The sequence below is a fragment of the Heterocephalus glaber genome, unplaced genomic scaffold, assembly GCF_053883595.1.
Source record: "Heterocephalus glaber isolate CG9 unplaced genomic scaffold, H.glaber_assembly_v1.0 deba00001481, whole genome shotgun sequence".
NCBI lineage: Eukaryota > Metazoa > Chordata > Mammalia > Rodentia > Bathyergidae > Heterocephalus > Heterocephalus glaber.
In genome coordinates, this window is record NW_028258317.1 from 4167816 (window position 1) to 4186978 (window position 19163).

Sequence of the window (19163 nt, forward strand, 5' to 3'; positions counted from 1 at the left end):
AACCAATAACAAATGCTGGATGGGCTGTAGGGAAAAAGGAACCCTTCTCTGCTGTTGATGGGAGTGCAGATTGGTGCAATCACTGTGGAAATCAGTGTGGAGATTTCTCAAAAAACTAAAACTAGAGTTCTATTTGACTCAGCTATACCTCTTATTGGTATCTTCCTGAAAAAAAGCATCATACCACAGCAATATATGCACACCCATGTTTATAGCAGCAGTTTGTAATAGCTAAAGCTTGGAAACAGCTCAAATGCCCATCAACTGAAGAGTGGATAAAGAAGATGTGGTTTTTTTATACAATGGAGTATTACACTGCCACAAAGAAGGATAAGCTTCAGACATTTATAGCTAAATGGATGGATCTTGAGACCCATACTCTTAAGTGAAATAAATCCTACACATGTTTAAATACCACATTGTTTCTCTGTTGTGAGAAACTGAATGTGGAAATAAGGACTGAGGTATAATGGATGTTGGGGAATGGAAACAAAGTGTTCAAATGGGAAGGGGAGCAAGGGAGGAGGGTGGGAGAGAGGAAGGAAGGGACAAGAAAAAAGTGAAAATAGAAAAACTGGAAACAAAGCTTTTGTACATAGGGAGGGGAGGAGGCTTGAGGGGGGAATGGGATAAAATAAAAGAAAATTTATTAATAAAAAAAATTTAAGATCCAAAAATAATTAATGCATTTCATAAGAATAGAAATTGACTTTGGGGCTGAGGATTTAGCTCAGTGGTTCCGCCACTTGCCTGGCAAGCACAAGGTCTCAAGTTCAAACCCGGTACCAAAAAAAAAAAAGAAAAGAAATCAACTTTGTCAAAGCTTCATGTTCCACGAAAGAATCTACACTGCCAGTCCACAGAACAGGCGCTCCTTTCTTCTATCCATTGGTGCAGTAGTTTTCATGGATTTCTGGCCGGAAGTCACAGGCAAAGTCCAAGAGTTTACCCAGGACTTCTTCCTGTTCTGCCGGAAGTAGGTCCGGAGGCTGGCCATCTTCACGTAGGTCTCCTCCGCATCACTGCAGCAGCTGCCCCGGGATCCTAAGGCAGCACTTTCTTGGTCTTGAACACTTTTTCCCTCGGCAGGCAGCACTGTTCAATCAGCCGGAGCTTCTTCGCCTACTTCAGCCTCCAGTGCTTTTGCTTGTGGGCCTGGAACACTTTCTCGGTGGCCCACTTCTTGGCCTGCAATGGCTGCTGGATCCCCCACCACTGGCTGGCAGGGGTGCAGCACCCCCTGGCTTCATTCTTTTTTAAGAAATTTAATTGCTAGAGATCAAACCCAAGACCTCATGCTCTCCAGGCAAGGCCTCCACCGCTGAGCTATACCCCAGCCCTTAAATTGTTAAAGTGTTTTTAAATTGAAGTCTCACTGTGTATCCAGGCTGGCCTTGAACTCCCGGACTCCAGGGATTCTTTTTTGTTTTCAGTGATCTTCCTATATCAGCCTTCCCAGTGGCTGAGACTACCAGCACACACCACCACACCTGGCTCCTAATTTTTAAAGACTGAGTCATATTCTATTGTATGTTGCTCAAAAAAAAGAATCAAGAAGCTCAAAATGTCCTTGTTAATCCCTTTGAAGTGAGCATGAGCTATAAAGTAAATAGATGAGGTTCTGGAGTACAAGTTTTTGAGCAAATACTCCATTTTAAAACAATGGGCCTTGGGGAGTAAGCAAATCCGATTAGAGCCAATTGTAACAGGCTTTTATGCGGTGTGTTCTTTTTGGTTACTAGTGCTATGGGACACAGTTTAACCTGCCTCGGGGCTCACCCACTACACAGCTCGTCCATAGCTGGCCCTCCAGTGTATGCTGGAAACTTGGTTAGCCTCTAGAGACCCCTGTCTCCAAACCTGTGCATTTTCCTCCCTCCTACCACCACCTACCGACATGGGCCCTGCCCTGTGGGAATGTACCATTTCCAAGGGACAGTACATACCTACACAAAAAGAGAGGCCAGACCTTGCATATAAATCCTGCAGGGGTTGTAGAAACAGCTGTAAAAATAATGGCATCATTACAGGAGGATTAAAATGGAGTCCATTTCAGAACAGGCTTTGTGAGCTTTCAGCATGAACCGCAAAGAAGGTATCTGTAGTTGAAAGGAAATCTCCAGATGTTTTATTAGCGATGTGTTTCAAAACTATCCACACACACACAAAGAAATATGCTGGCATTTATTACTGCGTTTACCTTTTTATATCTTATCTCCCCAAACATTGTTCCATTGCTACATCTCATGTGATTTTTTCCTTCTCCTTCCAGGTTTCCAGCAACCTCACTGGGCATTTTCAACTGTGCTAATGTTGACCAAGTGATGGACCCCAACTCCTCTTTCCTGGACGTCGGCCTCCTCTGTGCCAGTGATGGATGCGGCCTCTGAATCCTGCTTGGTTCCGGAAGGCCTAAATAACGGAGGCCGGACTGGCGCTGGGTTCTCAAGAGTGCGAGTGCTCACTTTGGCAGCACATATGGACCCTGCGCAAGGATGACTAGAAAATTCGTGACACGTTCCGTATTTTAAAAAAAAAGAGTGGGAGAGAAATGGCACAATGAGGGGCAAGTCCCTTCACCAGAGGCTTTGAAATAGGATAATCAGTGTCTCCTAGGAAGATATTCCTGGGACAGCGGTATCAAGGCTTCTAAGAATATCCTTACAGGAAAATTACTTTCTCTGAGCCTAATTCCTCTTTTATCAGTTAGCTGAGATTCATAATATTCACATGGCCAACATTTTGCGAAGACTCAACAAGGTGATGCCTAAGAGAGAGCTGGACTCTAGAATACAAGGGGCCCCTGGCAGTAGACCCTATAGTAAGAGTGGTAATACTCTGGCAATTAAAACCACTGCTTAGCCAGGAGTAGCGGGGCATGCCTGTCATCCCAGCCTTCTGGAAGGCTGAGACAGGAGGAGAGCAAGTTCTAGCCCAGCCTGGGGAACTTGGCAACTTAGTGAGACCCAACCCCCTGTCTCAGGGATGTAGCTCAGTGCGAAGGCCCCTGTACTAAGAAAAAAAAAATCTTGAACACTTACTTTGTTTCAGGCACTGTGTAGAACATTACACATGCAGTGTTAGGAAGATATTATAAAAGAGTGTGATTGAGAGGGACCTTTGGAGTTGGCAGCTGTATTCCAGTCATGGCAGAGGGAGCAAGTGAGTCTCTTACCAAAATTTCTTTTCTGTTCTTCCTTTTCTTTTCTTCTTTTTCAGAGAGAGAGGTTCTCACTGCATAGCCCAGGCTGACCTTGAACTCACAGCAATCCTCCTGCCTCAGCCTCCTGAGTGCTGGAATTACAGGCATGTGCAAAACACACCTGGCTCTTAGCAAAGTGTTGTGGCTAGTCCTTTTCAGAGCCTGGAAGTCTGAGCCTGACTCTGAGAGATATTGAGGCTGAAATCCCTACCGTGTGTGGGGTGGGGAGGGGGTGCATGTTTTGGTGCTGGGGCTCAAACCCAGGGCTTCACACATGCTGAGCAAGTGCTCTACCACTGAGCTATTCCTGCAGCCCCCCTCCCCACCGAGCTTGTCTTTCACCCCATTCCAGGCTGCCAAGTCTCACACCTCCAAGGTTTTTCTCTTTGGACGCTGTGTACTTGGGACCTACAAGATCTAGCACTACCTGTGACCTCTTCAGAGGTGCAGCTCGAACAAAATCATCGTTCTGAAAACAAGGCCCGCATGGGAATGTCTGGATCAAAGCAGCAATTTCCTCCTTCCTCTCACTGCTCCCCACCCAGTGAAAACCGTGACTGCCCCTCATCACGTGCCCACATGTGTCTTTGCGCCATGTGACTACGTGTGCGTTTGTGGAAAGGACGGTTTGCATGGGTGTTGTTATATACTTGCTCTACTGCAGCAAACCATGTAGAGACAGAAATGAAAGTAAGTAGAAACAGAAGTAAAAATGCTTTTTCCAGTCCAAGTGGGCAGGCAAACGTCTTTTTTGTTACTGGTATTGTTCTTACTAGTGCATGTGTGCAGTACATAATGATTCCATTTATCATGGTGAGCTGGTCCACGTGCACAACACACCTTAGTTCTTTCTTCCTCCCTTCTTCCCCAACCCTGCCTCCTGCCTCCAACCTTCGTTCCCTTCCCATTTCCAAAAGCTCTATTTCCACTTTTGTCTTTAATTCTCTTTTTTCTAACAGCTTTCCCCTTCCTTCCCTTCCCACTCCTTCCATCTCTTGTTCCCCTTCTCATATGAGAAAGAGCTCCCTATTACCTATTCTTTAATTGCAGGCAAACATTTGAAGGGACCACCTGTTCCAGGGCAGCAAGGTCCAGCGTGCCAGGCAGATCACCGGCACTCAGAACACATGTGGTTGGTGGAAAATATACATTCATACTGGCCAGCACTCTAGGGAGGCTGAAGCAGGAGGATCCCAAATTCAAGCCCAACCTGGGACATTTAGCAACTTAGTGACTAAGTTTATTTTGACTGACTCAAAATGAAAATTTTTTGAAAAGAAGAAAGTCCATTCATAACTATCTCCCCCACCCTATCAGAATTTCTGCAACCAGACCACGAATCAGCATTTTGTTTCTTTTTTTTTTTGGTATTAGGGATCAAACTCGGGACCTTATGCTTTCAAAGCAGGCAGCAGAACCACTGAGCTAAATCCCCAGCCCAGGAATCAGCATTTTAAAACCACCCTTGGGTGATTTTTTTGGGGGTGGGAGCTTTTGGAGGAATATGTAGTCTAAGTTGGCTTCAAACTCATAATCCTCCAGCCTCAGCCTTCTGCTGCTGGGATTGCAGATGTGTGCCACCACACTTGGCACCCAGGTGAATTTTATTTTAATTAATTAATTAATTTTGGGGTTTTTTTTTTTTTTTTTGAGACAGTGTCTTGCTATATAGTTCAGGTCGGCCTTGAACTCATGGCAATCCTCCTGCCTCAGCCTCCCGAGTGCTGGGATCGCAAGTGTGTGCCACTATTCCTGGCTACCAGGTGAATTTATTTATTTATTTATTTATCTGAGCCTCATTTCTTTGTTTGTTTGTTTTTTTGGTACTGGGGATCGAACTCAGGACCTTCCGAGGCAAGCGGCAGCTCCACTGAGCTAAATCCCTGGCCCTGTTTTGTTTTTTGAGACAGGGTCTCACTGTGTAATTCAGGCTGTCCTTGAACTATATAGTCCAGGGTGGCCTCAAACTCACAGTGATCCTCCTGCCTCAGCTTCCTGAGTGCTGGGATTACAGGCATGCCCCACCACACCTGGCTATTTATTTATTTATTCATTTATTTATTTGAGACAGGGTCTTGCTATGTAGTTTCAATTGTTCATGCTCCTGGGCCCCTCTCCTTGATCTGTGAGGGTTCCCCAAGGCCAAACTCATTCCCCACAAAGGTAGGCGGATAGAGGTTGTAGGTTCCTGAGCAGGTTCCATGGGGATGGGATGGAAGCACTTCCCAATAAGCCAGGACAGAGGAGGAGATACAGAAATGGAGCGAGTGAATATAAACTGCGTTTCCAAGCATGCTGTAATAACCTGGGCTGCTTGAAGGAGTATTGATTGATATGAAGTGAGAGAGATTGAGCACATGGAAAAAATGAGACCATCTGTCTAATGGACATGGCTGAATGTGAAGACAAAGAGGAGTGAAGGAAGGGCAAGAATGGGAAAACACGAAAACACAGACTAAGAGATATCTGGTCTATTGAATAAAAAGACATCTTCTTCCTCTGCAAAATCAGATATATGGAGGAGCCACACCACTGGGCGACCAACTAATAGATGCAGGAAGGTGACTCCTTATAAGATTTTTACAAGGTCGACCTGCAGAAGCCTGCAAGAAAGATATGAACGAAGTGTGGTGGTACACTTCTGTGATCCCAGCTACTTGGGAGGCTGAGGCAGAAGGACTGCAAGTTTGAGGCCAGCCTCAGCAACTTAAGGAAAGCTTGTCCAAAAAAAATAACAGAAGGTTGGGAATAGAGCACAGTGGTAGAGCACTTGGCTAGCATGCCTGAGGCCTTGGGTTCAATCCCCAGTAGAATGTAAACTATTCAGAACACACCCTCCTGGTGTAGCAGTGTCACACAGATGGCAGTGACTCCATTTTAAAGGTCTGATACAGTCTTATAGGGGGCTCAGATGTCCTCATAGGTGCTGATTTCATGCCCTCTGGCTGTGTACCCCGAAGAGGGGTTGCCACATGGGTGGACACATGTGCTGATGAGCCAGGCACAGAAAGACAAATACTGCGTGATCTCACTTATGCACTGTTTCTAAAAAAGTTGACGAATATACAGAAGCAGAGAGTACAACAATGTGTGCAGGAGGAATGGGAAGGAAAGTGAAGTAGGACAAAAAGTATGAATTTATAGTTATGGGGATAAATAAATCTAGACATTTAATGTAGAGCATGAGGTCTATAGCTAGTAACACTGAAATTTTGCCAAAAGAGTGAATTCTAGGAGCTCTTATCACACACAAAAGGTGTATCTATGGGACTGGGGATGCAGCTCAGTGCTCGAGTGCTTGCCTAGCATGTGCAAAGCCCTGGTTTGGATCTCCAGCACTGCAAAGAAAAGAAAAGATGATTATGAAAGATGATGGATAAAGTAACTGACTGTAGTTAATCGTATATATGATAAACATCATGTTATAAACCTTAAATATATATAATTAAAAAGAAAATAAATAGTAGAATGTGTGGGATGTATGGGAAATGTATAGAATGTATAGAATGTATGGGAAAGGGATGAAGGAGAAGCCAATAGATTAAACCAATTTACTAGAGTTACCAAGTTTTAAAAAATGAAAATACCAGACATGGTGGCGCACGCCTGTAATCCCAGCACTCTGAGAGGCTCAGGCCGGAAGATCACATGTTGAAGCCCAGTCTGGGCAACTTAGAGACTTAGTGAGACCCTGTCTCAAAAAAATAAAATAAAATAAAATAAAATAAAGGCTGGGGATGTAGCTCAGTGCAAAAGCCCTGGGTTCAATCCCCAGTACCATAAAAATGGAGATTATTACAGTGTTTAGCTATGCCAATTAGATAATAAATGCAAGGAATCAAGTACTCCAAAAGTGGGAACTGTGGCTACTTTTGCAGGGAGACTTGGCACTATGACTGAGATGGGACCTGTGGGTGCCCTCTAGGGTGGCTAGAAAGTTCCGTTTCTTTACTGGGCTAACAGTTAAAAGGATGTGTGGCTCATCATAATTCGGTAAGGTAGGGCCGGGGATTTAGCTCAGTGGTTTCGCCACCTGCTGCGCAAGCACAAGGACCAAGTTCGATCCCTGGTACCAAAAAAATTTTAAAAAAATAAAAGACAAAAATAATTCACTAAGGTATACATTCATGTGTTCTTTATGTTGAGCTTTATTTTACAAGATTAGGAAAATCAGAGGTAGCATTCTCCAGTTTTTTGTGCAAGTGGTTTTACACTCTGGCTCCCAAAACAACAGCTAAGAAGCCAGTGACTGTGGCTCTTCCCAACCCCAGCTCAAGTGCAGCCGAGGTCTCTATCACAGTTGCAGCCACCAGAAAGAACGTGTAGCCTGACACGAGGGAAATAACAAAGGCCTTGGAATCAAGCAGACCTGAACAAATGTCAGCAGTCTGTACTTTTTTGTTTGTTTTTGGTACTGGAGATTGAACCTAGGACCTTCATGCTGAGCTACTTCCCCAGCCCTTTTTATTTTTTTATTTTTTATTTCGAGACAAGGTCTTAGCAAGTCACTAAATTGCCCAGGCTGGGCTCGAACTTGAGATCCTCCTGCCTCAGGCTCCCAGAGTGCTGGGATTATAGGTGTGCACCACCACACCTGGCTCCATCTGTTGGCTGGTTGTCTTCTACTTAATGACTGTGCCATGTTGTGCAAGTTGCCCAGTCCCGCAGAGTTCAATTTCCTCATGTCATAAATAGGGATAATGGCTTGTTGTGAGGATTAGATAAGTGTGTGCATTGGTACACAGTAGGTGCTCAGTGATGCATTACTATAATTATTTTTATGAGTCAAAGAACAGGTTGGCCAGGTTCTAGGACCTGGAAAGTGTGTGTGAATCTGCCGCCATGCTGGGTAGTTGCCCTGAGTGTTCCCATAGCTGTTCTGAGACCCAAACAAAGGTCTTTTCTCCTCCTACTGGCTGCCTTCTCCTGGAAGACAGGCCTCAGCAGGGAGGCATTAGGTCATGCCTGGAGTGCTGCAAGCATGTGACCCTCTTTGGGGTGTTCTTCCCCTTACTAGTGAAGAAAGAGTCAGCAAGTGTTAGGGAACCAATGAATGATCCTTTCAGTGATAAACACCGTGACAAAACTCCCTCCTACCTAAGATTTTGAAATTGGGAGGGATTGGCCTCACTTCGAGAAGGTTCCTGCTCCCGTGGGTCCAGGTTCAGCCTAAACTGCTGAGGGCCCCAGGCCTCGTTCTGTCTCCACAGACAAGTCTAGGTAACACCCTCCTCCTCCAAGGGACATTGGTCAATGCAGGACATATTTTTGGTTGTCATAACTGGGAGGATGTTACTGGCATCCATGGGGCAGAGGCCAATGATGCTGCTAAAATCCTGCATCACACATGTCAGCTCCCCACAGCAAAGAATTATCTGGCCCAAAATATCAATCATACCAAGGTGAGAAACCCTGATCTGGAGGGGAGTGGAAGGCTCTCGACCTCTGGTCCTCTCCTGGGTTTCGTGACATATGTGCAAGACAGGATGCTTGAGGCTACAAGAGGTTACTAACTTGCCCAAGGTCATCTCACTGTCAGGGTCATAGTTTTTCACTTCAAAGCTAGGTCTCTGTTGGAGAGTGGCCTCCCTGAGGTTTCCTGGGAATCCAGATTTATAGTTATTCTTTCAAATAAGACCTTTGGGGCCGGGGATTTTAGCTCAGTGGTTCCTCCGCCTGCCTCGAAAGTGGAAGGACCTGAGTTTGATCCCCGGTACAAAAAAAAAAAAAAAAATCTTCAAAGGACAACCTGAGCCACAAGAAAGAGGCTCAGGCTTTTCCTTGCTTATGAGTTGCTCACAGAACAACCCCTCCGAGCCTCTCCATCCCAGCTCTGAGCTGATCCCGCCGGACTAGACTCTCACGCCAGCACACAAGCCTGTTCAGGTTCAGGCCCTGTTGTATCCTCTGTCCACGCAGCCTCACACTGGCTCTTCCAGCAGTGCCCCACCCCCACGCTCTCACTCCCTGCCTTGCCTGTGTTCAGGGATCTCCAAATGTACCCATCCTCCCTGGGTAGACCAGATGGTCTTGTGGGGAGGAAAGAGTAACTGTTGCTCACTTCAGTGCTAGGTATTTGCTGTAATGTGTACTAGCAACAAAGAAACTAGCAAGCAAATGCATGATATAGTGCGTGCCTTTTAAATAAATGTATTTAAATCTTAAAGGTAGTCCAATAAAATATTACGTAAATGTAATACAGGCTGTAATCATATGGAGTAAAAACCATGGAGGTGGTGTGTATAGACATGAAGTGTGTCTTTGCTGGCGGGGAGGGGTTGTTGGAGATACTGTCTTGCTGTGTAGCCCAAACTGGCTTAGAACTTGCAGTCCTCCTGTCTCAGCCTCCTGAGTAGCTGAGATTCAAGTGTGTGCAACTTTGCCTAGTACCAAGTGTGTCTTTGCTTAAGCTTTTTCCCTGGCTTCACGCCCTTCTCCCTGCCTGGTGTCTCTGCCCTCTCACTCAGTGAATCCCTTCTTCTGCTGATATTCCACCTTCCTGAGGACCCAACTCGGGCCTTCTCTCCTGCAGAAGCTTCTCCGCCCACTTCCAGCCCAGGTGGGCCCAGGGACTCCTCTGGAGCCAGGGCTAAGCAACCCCAGAGTGCAGTTGCCTTGAACCAGCTGGACTGGGAAGAGGCTGTGAGGAGTGGCCGTTGTCGAAACAGCAAGACACAAAGCCCTGCTCTTTACTTCGAAGTTTCCAGCTCAGCCCATCCGGAGCCACGAGCTTCTGACCAGAACCGAGCCGCCGAGACAAGCCAGGGCATGAGAGCCACTGAACCTGATCTCCACCAGCCTGCCTTGGGGTGCCAGAAAGTCTCTGTCTCTGGGCCTGGCCGACGTGGCTCTGTTTGAGTTTGGCCAGGTCAGTTCTCCCAGCTGAGGTTCAGTTTTCTGTCTGCACAGCGGGCAGGGAGTAGAGCCCAGCCTGCCAAGGTCTCTGTGAATTTGAAGCTAAGCGAGAGGCTGAGGAGGAAGTGGTCGGGAAGCCATAGGGCACTTCTGAACCTGTGGAAGGGATCAGTGTTTTTAGACTCCTAAATGAGGACAGACAGCCGGTGCTGTGGGGTTTTCGGAGCGATGCCGTGCAACCAGAATAACCAGATCGCATATTTGTGCCTCTATCCACATGCACGCACACATGCGCGCACACACCCTGGCTGTAGAATGTGGCTTTCGGACCTCCTTGAAATGCTTTGTGATCCGGCACACACAGGAAGCTCAGACAGGGTGTCAGGACGCTGCACTTAGAAGGGCAAAGCCCAAGGGAAGACAGAGATGACCCAGATCTGGAAACAGTTTTGTTCTTTCGGTTAACAGCACTTGCTCAAGCAGCTCCCCTGGAGCGGGCTCTGGGGACAGGGGGACCAAGGTGGAGTCTCTGGCCTCATAGGCATCCTGTGAACATGGAGGACCCACTCGTGAACAAGCTATTCCACACAGGGCATTCAGATCTACAGGCAGCAACACTCAGGATGGCATGGAACCCTAAGATTTAGCCTGAGAACCCCAGGATATGAGCTTACTTCGAGACACCTGAGAAGGAGGTTGTGTGAAAATGTGGGAGTCCAGTGTGATGGCACACACCCGTAATCTCGCCTACTGGGGAGGCTGAAGCAGGAAGATTGCAAGTTTGAGCCCAGTGTTACCTACATACCTGGACCCAGTCTCAAAAAATAAACAACAAAAGAAAGACAACTGCTAGGTGTGATGGCACATGTCTGTAATCTTAGCACTCAGGAGGCCGAGGCAGGAGGATCACTGTGAATTCAAGGCCATCCTGGGCTACATAGTGAGTTCGAGGCCAGCCTGAACTACATAGTGAGATCTTGTCTCAAAAAACAAAACAAAAGATGAAAGAACTTTATTAATCATCTTATTAATATGCCTGAAATGTACCAGTAAATGTTTTGCTATATAAAAAAATCATCTCATAGAAGATTCATAAGAAAATATTGTGTATTTAACCCAAAGTGCTTCTGTTTGCTGGCTTGCTTATATTTTTCTGTACTGGGCATTGAACCCAGGGCCTTCACACTGAGCTGCATCCCTAGCATTTATTTTTCTGGACCGTCTTGCTAAGTCACTAAATTGCTCAGGCTGGGCTTGAATAAGCCTCCTGCCTCAGCCCCCTAAAGTGCTAGGAAAATGGCTGTGTTGCCCCCATGCCGGGACCCAGTGACTACATTTCAAGCCCTGTGTGAGGGCAGGGGCCATCCTGGACTCCCCAGCATTGCTCCCAATGTGGAGCAGGGTGCTGTACACAGTGGCCAAAACTGCTGAACGATCCTCCATCAGTATTGTGACTCTCACAGCTCAGTCAAGCAGCAGCAATCTGAGTCCTGTGCAGGGCTCTGAGGTCTGGAAGTGACATCATATACAGCTCCAAGATGCAGGTTTCCAGGGGTCACAGGGAGGCCTGCAGAGAAGAGGGCAGTGCCACTGCTAATGGAGCCAGCCCCACCCTCTGCAGCCATCCGAGCCCCAGAAGAGACAGGACCCGATCCACCACTTTGCTCTGTGTGGTGTTTTTTGGGTCCTTACATTTTACAACCTACCAACTCTCCCAGCAAGTCTAGGGCCAGGAAAAATGCTCCTCTTCCTCCTCCTTCTTCTTCCCTTTCTCCCCCCCCCCAACTCCTCCCCTCCCCCTCCCCCTCTCCCTCCTCCTCCTCCTCCCTTCTCCTGCTCTTTCAGGGTTTTGCTATGTAGCTCAGGCCGGCCTTGAACTCATGTTCTCAGGGTTACAAGTGGCCTTACTGTAGATTGCACTCATTCAATTGATTTGGGCTTTTCCACTAGGACTAGCCTCTTTTTTTCCCTAAAATTTATAACAGTATTAGGCAGCAACATATGATGCATAGAAGAGATATATGCACACAAATGTAAGCTAAGAAATACGATAAAAAATGAATACTCCTGAACCATCACATGTATGGAGGGTTGGAGCACACCTAGGATGGCTGTGTCCACCTGGGGAGTCTTTCCCACCTCTGCTCTGGCCAGCCCCACAGCCCCATGCAGAGCCATAGTCCTCAGCCTTCTCTGCATTTCCGTTGTGTTTTTCATGGTCTCATTCCAAAAATATACTGCAAGAAAACACTGTATTATTTCATTTACTTTGTTGTTGTTGTTGTTTTTTTTTGAGCATCATAAAAAGATATCAGGGCTGGGGATGTAGCTCAATGGTTCCAGTGCCTGCCTCGAAAGCGCAAGGTCCTGAGTTAGATCCCCAGTACCAAAATACATAAAGACATAAATAGACATCATATTCCAGTCTTTTTCTAAGCTTTACTGAGGTATAACTGCATGTTAAAGGTTGTACATATTTAATGTGTACACCTTGATGAGTTTGGATGGGTGCATACAATCCATGGGACCATCACCACAGTCTCAGGACTAAACATATCCAAATATTTCCTTGTGTGTTTTTTCCTATTCTGTGATAATCTATGTTGTTAACATTTAACTATTAATTCTTTCTGAGACGGTCTATGTTGCCCAGGCTGACTTGAAACTTGCAATCCTCCTGTCTCAGCCTCCCAAGTGCTGGGATTACAGGCATGTGCCACCCCGCCCAGCTTCTGTTAACGTGTATTAAAGTTCATAGCACCATATTGTTAACTATAGGCTGTCTGTTGAGCAGTAGATCTCTAAAAATCAGTCATCTTGCATAACTGAAACTTTAGACACATTAAGGAACAATCCTTCACTTCCCCCTTCCCCAGCCCCTGGCAACTGTCATTCTACTCTGCTATTTTGAGTGTAACTATTTTATTTTATTTATTTTTTATTTTTTGGTACCAAGGATTGAACTCAGGACCTTGCACTTTTGAGGCAGGTGGTGGCACCACTGAGCTAAATCCCCAGCCCAGACTATTTTAGATAACTCAAGTAAGTAGGGTCATGCAGTGTTTGTCTATGTTTGGTATATTTCACTTAACATAATGTCCTCTAAGTTTATCCATGTTTTCTTCTTTCTTAAAGGAGGTTTTTCTTCTTTCTTAAAGCCAAAAGATATTCCATTATACATAGCTTGCTTTCTTTCCTCATTATTTCCATTCTATTGCATGTCGCTTTTCATTCATTTGTGTTCACTTGTGTAGTATTCCATTACGTGAACAAACAGTAATCATTATTTACCTACCTGTCAATAAGTAGGATGCTTATTTCCAGTTTTGTACCATTATGTATCATAAGGTGGTGCTACGGACATTCTGTGGATCTCCTGGTGTACAGGAGCAGGGCTTCATCTAGAGTAGATATGGGGAAGCTTGCTGCTGGCTTGTGGGGTCTGTGGTGAGGTTCTTGGCTTGGAACTTGCCGCCTGGGACCTGGTGCAGACTACTCCGCAGCCTTGCTCCCACGGCCCCCAGCCAAGCCACCCCAGTGGGCTCCATTCCCCAAACACTGACTCACGATGCCCTTCCTTGTCTCCAGGGCTTTGCCTGTGCTGGTCCCTGGCCTGCAGTGTGCTTTCTGCCCTGTTTCCATCTCCTCTCTTCTTTCAAAGTCAGGCTCAAAGCCCTGCCTCCCTTCCCAATGGCCAGGGTGTTCTGTGCCTCCACACACTTTGTCAGGGTCTCGAGGGGAGAGAGCCAGTGTGAGCCTCAGCCCTGTCATCTCCTGTCTTTGATCTTCGGCAAGCCCTTTCTGACATTATCTCTGGGAAGCAGATATTCTGACTTGACTGTCACCACATTGCCGAACAAATGACATCTTAGAGAAATAGAGTCTCTTGTCCTCCCTGTAGCTCGGGGGAGGCATGGGACAGATTCAGAAGGAGCCACCCCACTCCCAACACCTCGATCCCACACATCATCACACAAACTGTGACACTACACATTGCTGTGGTTTAAAGCACTCCCTTTGCAGTATTTTGCTACATCACCCCTAGAAAACTAATACAGGAGAAGAAATCATGCTAATGTGATAATCACCCCAAATATTTACCTTTCAAGGATCTGTATATGATTGCATTCAAGAAAATGATGTTATTAGGAAAAAACTCCCACAGTTGCTTATTGGGAGGCTGTTCTGATGGGCAGTACACAAATGTTTTCAAACAGCTGGTACCTTGTAAAAGGCAGCTCCTGACTCAGGATATTCTTGTCAGCATGGGACTGCAGATTTGCCTGAAACAATAGCACCCTATTTCTGCAGCAGTCAACCTATACAAACAAGGAAATATCGTCGAGAAATTAGCAAATGCATACATCACAGAAAATCCCCTGGACATGAATGGAGACAAGACCAGCTGAAGAGTGACGAGAGGTAGTTGGCAAACATAGAAGCTTGCTCTTTGAAATGTTTGGCATTTCCCTGGAAAAGTTACACAGAGGTATTTTAAAAGCATAGAATGTCAAAGCTGGAAGGAACTTTAGAGATAATCTAATCCATCAACCCAATCTACAGGTTAAGGAAACTAACTCCCAGAGAGGGGAAGGGATTTGTCCAAAGTCACAACAGTGGTAAGGGGCTACTGGGACTCCTCAGCCTAGTCTTTTTTTTTGTACTGGGGATCGAACTCAGGACCTTGCAATTGTGAGGCAGGCAGCAGAACCACTAAGCTAAATCCCCAGCCCCAACCTAGCTTTTTTGACACCAAGTCAGTGAGTCCTTCTCTCTCTACCATTTTTTTCCTCTTTCGTTTCTCCACATTTCTGACTGTGGCTGAATTCTAGTTTAAGTAAGTTCATTTAAAAAAAAAAATCACACCTTCAGTACTTCACAAGTAAGCTCTTACTACTGTTCCCTCTGTCCCTGGGATTTTTGCAGGGCTGGTTTTTGCTCTCTCCTACTGACCTGTGAGTGTCTGAGAATTATTCAGATTTATGCTAAGGAAGCTAGCAGGCAGGAAGACATGCTTTCTCCCCAAAGTCTGATCTATTACCTCACAGGAAAAACCACTGACCTGGCAAAGTGCTCTCTCCCTGGCTCTCTCCATTTCCATGAAAATTTCCAAGGGCCCCCTTATACATTCAGTGACAAATAGTACAGGAGAGGATTGGGGGCAACTGCGACAGCATCCACAGCGCACCACAGGGACACACTGAGCACTCTCACCAACACCGTGCACACCACACACGTGGAGCCCTCGTGTACAGCACGCATGCACACAGACAACACATGTGGCCACATGGCCTCTGAAAGGATTAAGTAAGTTCTTGAAGAACTGAAATTGTGGGATATGGAGAAGAAAGAGCTTCACCCCTGGGTTTGATTGTGGCCCTGTCCTGGCTTCAGTCAGATTCCTAACTTCACCAAGGGTCAGTGTCATCCCCTGACCATAGGCTGTGAGCGGAATTTGATGAGATGGTGTGGATAAACTGTGTGGTCCAGTGCTACCCCCTGAGTGCTTGTCCTTCTTGTTATTTTTGTGTGAACTGCTGCTTGTCTGGGTTTCTGACTGCTCCACACCGCCGGGACTGTGGACAGCGAAAGATCTGATGAGCTATTTGAGACGCCTCCTAACCAGTCTCCCTGCTTCCACTCTCTCCTCTCCACTGCACCTGCCTTCAGAAGCGATCTTGCTGAACTGCCAATCTGCTCGCCTCCTTCCTTCCACGAGAAGCACCTTTGGCTGCCCTTCTCTTCTAGGATGAAGTCCAAACTCCTCACCTTGGCACATGCGTCCTCCATCGTCTGGCACCTGCAGCCCACAGGATCAAGCCTTACTGATTTGCATGTCACTTTCTGAATGATGATGCACAGAACATCCCTCCCTGTCTTTGCACATACTTTCCCCCACCTCCTGGGATGTCCTTCCTCCTCTTTGTGATGTAGCTCAGAAGTACTCAAAGTATGGTCCCTGGACTAGAGCTTCAGGGTCACCAGGCAACTTAAAAATGCAAATTCTTGGTCTCTCCTGTAGACCTACTGAATCAGAATCACTGGGCACTGGGATGAGCAATCTGTGGTTCGGCAAGCCCTCCAGGTGAGCATGTTTAAGTTTGAGACCATCTGGCTGGTGAAAGTTTTATCAGCCATGCTCAGGCACCATCTATCAGTTTATGCATCATCCCAACTCCTTGCTACACTTTGTAGAAAGATTGCTTCCTCCATCAGATCTCCTCAAAAGGTTCCTAAAGCTCTGAAAACATTGCATAGCGCTGATCACATTCTGTGGTTGTTATTGTTAACGGTTTGCATTTATGTTCCCACCACTAGGGGACCCTGTCACACTTAATTATTGGTCTGCCCCAATGTCCAGCCATGGACCTTGATGAATGCACTGTACTCTCCATGGTTTCAGGCATCCACTGAGGCTTTTGGAATGCATCCCCCGTGGATAAGGGGGATAAGTGAACAGTCACAACTAACACCTTTTTGACATCATCTCTGGAAAGCAGGTATTATGACTATCACCACACTGCAGAGAAATCTAACTCAGAGAAGTAGAGTGACCTGCTAATGAGGTGTGGGTCTCAGGATTCAGACGTCAGATTCACACTGCTGGAGATGAAGCACTGCTGTCTACATACACCACACAGACCCTGAACATGCACCGACAGCACTCACGCACAACACATACACACACAGACAACACACATGGCCACAAAGCCCCTGAAAGAATGAAGCCCAGGTGTGCATGCTCTGGAGATGCCCACGACTCTGGGAGTGCAGCAATCCCTTTGCCCGCTGGCTTCATTCCCAGTTAGCTGGTCCTGGTTGCAGGCTCTAAATGACCCATGCAGCCTTCTCTCCATCAGGCATTGTTAGCCAATGTTCTGCCTCCTGAAGACACTGTTTGAAACTAGGTCAAGGTCGGAGTCCTCAATCTGCCACTTGTCCCCTCTGTGGCCCAGCCCACCTCGTTTCCCTTGGAAGGCCCTCAGCTTTCTCACCTGTCAAGTGGGAAAGATACAGGGCCACAGTCCCTTACTTAATGCTCTCCAGGCCACATGGATCTCAGAATTCAGAATGTTTCAGGTTTTAGAAATGTAAGAAGTACACATGTGCTGTGTATTACCTAACATCCCACTGGGGCAGCGCCTCAATTATCAAACACATTAGTATTTGCAAAGCAAAAGTATGACTATTCACACCAAATGGCACAAATAGATTTGTATCATTTCAAACTGACCTTTACCAACAAGTTACGGAAGTGTTTTCATTTTTTCTGCGCTTCCAGGAATGTGGAATTTCAGAGATAATGGAATCACACATGCGCCAGAGGGTTACTACAAGGACTAAATACACACAGCGTACATGCAAAATACTTTTCCTGGACGTTGTGGGCAGCCAAGAGCTCTTCTTTTCTTCCTCCCCTTTCCAAATCCTACCCTTTTTTCAGGCCCCTTCCAGACCATCTTCCTGGGCTTTCCTGTTTGGGATGCATCCCGAGTATGCTCTTCCCAGACACAGGCGCACCTCCCTCACATCCTCCCATGTAACTGGGATCTCCTCCGATATTCAGTCATTGTATTTGGTCTTACAGTAGTGGAGATGTGAGAGGGCATGATTGTTGGTGAGCTGGTCTGGGTCCTTTCGTTCTTTTATTTATTTACCCGCTAGCAAAACCCTGGTCTCGGCCAGGATTTAGCTCAGTGGTTTCGCCGCGGCCTGCTGCACAAGCACAAGGACTCGAGTTCGATCCCCGGTACCAAAAAAAAAATAAGGCCTGGTCTCACCTAAGCCAGGGACCACTTTCCCACAAAGATGAGTAGGATCTTGTTCCCAGGAGAAAGCCCACCCAAGCGGTCCTCCCGCGCTGCCACGTGGCTGAGGGAGGTGCACAAGAAGCGATGAACCAGCTCGGCCTATCTACCAGTCTAGGGATCGGCCAACTCCCGTCCCTCCAGGGCCTGGCCCTTCTCAGCAGTCACGCACAGCCACGCCATGGTTTGGAATCTGTGCCCCTGGAAGGCACCCGAGTGTGGAAGGGCAGCGGCCAGGCGCTCTGGGTCCCTGCGTCAGCCGGCAGAGCACCGTGTGGCTGCTGTGACGAAACTGCACGGTGGAATGGGAAAGGCCCTGCCCTGATCTAAGCCGTCATTATGTGGGTCCGATTCTGGCCACAGACGCCACGTGGGTAGTCAGGCCTCTGCTGTTATTTCGCCCTCAGGGGTGAAAACATCCAAACAGTGGAATCTTTTTATGTTCCTGGCTCCAGTCTCGGAATGCACAGACTTTGGACTCACCGTTGTTTGTCTCTATCACCTCCCCAGGCAGAAGGGCCTCCCGAGACGCACATCTCTCCTTCCTGCGTCCCTGGCTGCCTCACAGCTGGCGTCCTCCCCACCACCCTGGCAGGTGCCTACTGCCTAGACAACTAGGGAGCCGAGGCACCCGCTGGGGCCTGGCCCTCTGGGACAGGTGAGGCTGGTTGGAGGCTGCGCGGTGGTGGAAGGTGGGGGCCGAGCCGGTCAGCCAGCCTGGGGTCCCCTCAGGGCGCAGAGCAACGGGAGGCTCTGGGGCTTGCGAGCAGCAGGCGCTGGCCCGGGCCGCCTGCGCCCCTCGTGGCGCTGGTGGGAACTGCAGGTCCGCGCCCTGGGTAACCGCGATTGTTGATTTCGCAGGCTTTGATGAGGCGGGCGTCTTCAGAGGAATGCAGACCTGTCTGCACCCGAAAACCAAAACTGGGGCCAAGGGGCGGGGCCGCGCGGCTGGCAGAGAGGCCCTACCTCAGCAGGGCGGACATGTTATCTGGAAAGTGGGCACTGAGGCAGGTCCGGGACTGGAGCCAGCTACACTGCTTTCCCATGTGCGCAGGCGCGGATCCCGGAGCACGGGAAAGGGGCCCCGTGGGGCGGAGAGCTGCAGGCTCCCTCTTCTGTGTGCAACGACCGCGCCAGGGGGCGGCTGCTCCACAGAGCCCACGAGCAGCTTTCTCAGGGATTCTTTGAACCAGCCCCGCGATGTTCTGAATCATCAGAACCAGGTTCTGCTCCCTCGCCGTCGCTACCCACACTGACCTCCCACTGCTGGCCACTCTGCGCCCGTGGCTAATGAGCTG

The 19163-nt window shown here is 47.6% G+C and overlaps 1 long non-coding RNA gene and 1 pseudogene across 2 annotated transcripts; both read right to left on the bottom strand.

The window, feature by feature from the left end:
* Positions 1–295: 295 nt before the first annotated feature.
* Positions 296–1899, bottom strand: LOC101715212 (V-type proton ATPase subunit G 1 pseudogene; annotated as a pseudogene).
* A 2301-nt stretch (positions 1900–4200) lies between these two features.
* LOC110350009 (uncharacterized) lies at positions 4201–18517 on the bottom strand. 2 transcript variants are annotated; one of them, XR_002396261.2, is made up of 3 exons: positions 18349–18517; positions 14282–14376; positions 4201–11624 (listed from the first exon to the last, which is right to left on the bottom strand). It is a non-coding gene; the product is annotated as an uncharacterized LOC110350009 (long non-coding RNA). The 2 variants fall into 2 exon arrangements; XR_015439970.1 differs by having other exon boundaries at positions 14159–14376.
* Between the last annotated feature and the right edge of the window lie 646 nt (positions 18518–19163).